This window comes from Eurytemora carolleeae, unplaced genomic scaffold (assembly GCF_000591075.1).
Source record: "Eurytemora carolleeae unplaced genomic scaffold, Eaff_2.0 scaffold699, whole genome shotgun sequence".
NCBI lineage: Eukaryota > Metazoa > Arthropoda > Copepoda > Calanoida > Temoridae > Eurytemora > Eurytemora carolleeae.
In genome coordinates this window covers 111,783-115,618 of record NW_019396604.1, presented here as the reverse complement: position 1 = coordinate 115,618, position 3,836 = coordinate 111,783, and the positions used below count along the sequence as shown (strand labels likewise).

The 3,836-nt window shown below is 33.8% G+C and overlaps 1 long non-coding RNA gene across 1 annotated transcript; it reads right to left on the bottom strand.

Annotated features, from left to right (window-relative positions):
* Positions 1-467: 467 nt before the first annotated feature.
* On the bottom strand, positions 468-2,649 carry LOC111706181 (uncharacterized). The gene is made up of 3 exons (XR_002766180.1): positions 2,390-2,649; positions 1,674-1,858; positions 468-919 (listed from the first exon to the last, which is right to left on the bottom strand). It is a non-coding gene; the product is annotated as an uncharacterized LOC111706181 (long non-coding RNA).
* Positions 2,650-3,836: the final 1,187 nt, after the last annotated feature.

The following is a 3,836-nucleotide window of genomic DNA, read 5'->3' as shown; positions in this document are numbered from 1 at the left end:
GCCTCTTCAACTGGAATCGTCTTCCACCACACTATATTATATATATTCTGAGCTTTCGACCTACTACAACTTCCTTTTAACCTACTGCAACTTCCTTTAAACCTACAAATAAGTGATTTAATCATAAAAAACCTACGATAATACATCGTACAATTTCAACATTTAACCTACAGAAATAACCAGAAAACTCCGAAATTATAGCCAAATTTAAGTGAATTGGAAATTGTTACAAAACACTTTTACAAGACACCTATTAAATCATTAAGAAACGAGTCTGTTTATAACGCTCTGCAGCAATTGGACTATACATAAAAGTCAAAGATTGTGTCTAAAAGACGTTTTTATATTTTAGAATTTTCTGATTCTTACTGTATACTGCAATCGTAAATCAATTGCAACTAGAAACCTACAGTTTAAAAAATGTTGTTGCTTTAAAATATTTAATATTAAAATTAAAATGACTTAAATTGATTAGAAACAAGCGTAAATATTTGAATAGAAACAAACATAAATATTTAACGCACAAATAACTGGATATAAATTGTTTACAACATTGTCTTCACTTTTATCTTTTTCAGTGTTTATATTTTCTTCCGTGATATTTCCGCTAACAGCTCCATAGCTCGGGCTTGCGACTCCCTTAAATCCATCTTTTGTATATGATTTGAAACTCTGTGAGTGGAAGGATCTAAAACTATCCACTGTTACACACTGGTACTCTGGCATTCTGTAAACTCTGGTACTTCGTTCACTCTGTTACTTTGTGCACTCTTGTACTTTTTGCACTCTGATACTTTGTGCACTCTGGTACTTTGTGCACTCTGGTACTTTGTGCACTCTGGTATTCTGTACTGTAAATTCGTAAACTAAGTAGGCTGAACTTCATTCTATATTCTGAAGACAGATTGCCCGGTTCTAACTGAAATAAAAAATCGATGAATAAATAGAAAAGAAGTAAGAGAAGGAAAGATGGAATGGATGAAAGAAAAGAAAGAAAGAAAAGTATTCAAGAGGAAAGAAGAACTAAACGAGGACTTTCAAATTTTTATAGAACAACATTCAATTTATAAATGATTTATAATCACTGGAAAATGAATTGTAATTTTGAAAACTAAAAAATTCAATTTTTTTAATGATTGAAAAAAAGAACGAATAATAAACAATCAAAATTAAATAAAATTTTAACGTGCATATCTCTATCTATAACTGATATATATCTTTATATTAATCAGAAAAGGCTTTTAAAGGGAGTGTACGCGTAATTTCAAGTGACCATTTATCTGATCAATAATGTGAAAGATAGTTTTTTTTCAAGTTAAAAAGTATAATCCACACAATTTCCCACTATTGTTTCGTATCAAGAAATCCGCAAGTCACTTTTAGAGAAACCACAATTGAAAATAATCCACAAATCCACAATTCACAATTCACAATAAAGAAACCAAATTCATTACACCATTTAAAATTTGTAAAATTAAGAAAATTTACAAGAAATTTATTTAGACAAAAGTCTATTTTAATAAAAATCAAAGAAAATTTAAGAATTTAAGAAAAAAAGTATAATAGTTTTCCTGAAAATTACAAAATAAAAACATTCGCAATTTTAAATTTTTAAAAGACATAAATCTCCCATTTAAAAGACACAAATTTTAATTGCAAAAATGTCAGCTGACCTGGAAAGGTTAGGAGAATCTCGTGATCTTCCTGGCCCTGGCGACCTTCAGCTTGTCCTCCTCAGCTCAAAATCCTCCCAGAATAGAAGGATCTTCTCAACTCCACGAGCAACTCCATATTGTTAGTGTCTCAAAGTTTTTGATTCTCTTCATACGTTTGGGTAGATTCCTCTCTCCGAACAGCTCTGAACAATAAATATTTTAAAATCAAAGAATATTTTATCATGAAACATGTTTTTTAAGTTGTATTTCTTTTCTTACAATTTATCAAATTAAGACCCTGGCAGAAGATATTTAGGCAAAAAAACGACATAAAAATTTGAACCATAAACAATCGATTTTTATATTTTTATTGTTTAAGGATAACAGTACGGCCTGCCTGCCTGCTTGTCTGTCTGTTTGTTTGTATCCAATAAACGTCAAAATGGCTGAACCGATTGGGCCCAAATTTTTTGTGGGACATCACCTGACCCAAGGGAAGGTTTACGGAGGATCAAATTTTCAAAATTTGCCTCTCATCAAAATTCGATTTTTGAAAATTTTGAAAATTCAGGAAATTTCGAAAATTCTAAAAACTTTATAACTGTTTAAAAAAATTCTTGAATATGTTCCTGATTTGAAACGCATGTGGGAGGGGGAGGGAAGGTTGTCAGGTGGCAGGTGTATTGCCTGTTAATTTATTCTGTATTGAAATTCCAAAAATATAATTTAATCACCTAAATGTTTCAGATGAATGCAGGAACTGGAGCGATTTTCCATTTCTTCTGCTCTGTATGGAAGTTGGAAGAATATGCAATTCTGTGTAAGCTAACATGCATGCGTATCTTTGAAGTTTGAATTACTAGTGCCAAGTTCCCTGCCAACTGCAGCGAGCCAGTGGAGCATGCATGGTACAGGGATGCCGGCATTTGTCCTGCAGTGTCCGGGTGTCAAGCTCCCCCAACTGCTGCTGCAGACTTTTCACAATTTCATAAAATTTTTGGTACAAAAAAACCGCCAAATTCTATCTTGGTTGTTCGCAAAATTATGAGTTTTGATTGATTGATTGATTGATTAACGTTTATTTCTATGAGCCATTAGGCGGGCTCCTTAAATGTACATTACATACTGTTAGAAAAATATACAAATATAGTTATAACATATGTAATAAGTCAAGTAACAGAAAAAAATGGATATAATTTATCACAGATAAAGTTTTGGTAGGATACATCATGTCCTGGTCCATCAGCGAAGTAGTGGTCTTCATCAGGTTAGGTCGAGAGACTGCCGTTCTATCTTGGGTCAAACGTGGTTCTTCTGGAGTATTCGGGCTTGCATACGAATCTGACCTCTTTTAACTCCTGTTCTGGGAAGCGGGTAGGAGATGCTGCTGTGAACCCTTCTTTGAAGGAGTCTTGCCTCTGAAGTGTAGTGGGGGAGTCTGCCTCAGGATTTATGTCCGAGAAGAACAAGTGCGGTTTGTGAAGGTGAAGTTTTCCTTTCCATGTCTTTTTTTGTTTTACAGATCTATCAGTGTGATTATTTTTTATTCTGATTCTTCTGCCTTGGGAGTATTTTAGGGTTTCCCCATATCTGATGAGTGCGGAATTTTTATTCCTTTCAACGAAGTTACTCCTTCTTTTTTCAATTCTCCCTATTATTCCTTCATCCTTAAGGAGATGTAGACAATCTATGATAGAGGTTTGTCTGGGTAGGCCATACGCCATCTTAATTGCCGTAATTTCCAATGCTATAAGTTTCTTTGAGAGGTTGCAGGAGAGGTTCTCATAAAGGACTTCAGTTCCATAGAGTATGATTGGTTCTATTGCTGTTCTGTATACCTTGTATAGGGTGTCTCCCTGTACAAATCCCACGAATCTGTGTAATTGTTTAATTCTTGCATAATATGTTTTTAATTTTTCGCCGAAATGTTTATGGAAGGTTCCAGTTTCGGAGAAGGTGATTCCAAGTAACTTGGCATGCTCGGTGTATTTAAGTTTTTCAGTTTTTTCCCTGTCAAGAAAAAGGGTGTGTTTTTTTATTTCTCTCCTGGTCTCTGGTTTTTTACTGATAGCAAGAATGTTAGTTTTGGTGGGTTCAAATTTAATTCTTTTCATTCTAGTCCATTCTTCCAGTTGCCAAATTTCCTTTTGCGTTATTTCCAGTAGTGTGTCAAGGTTTCTG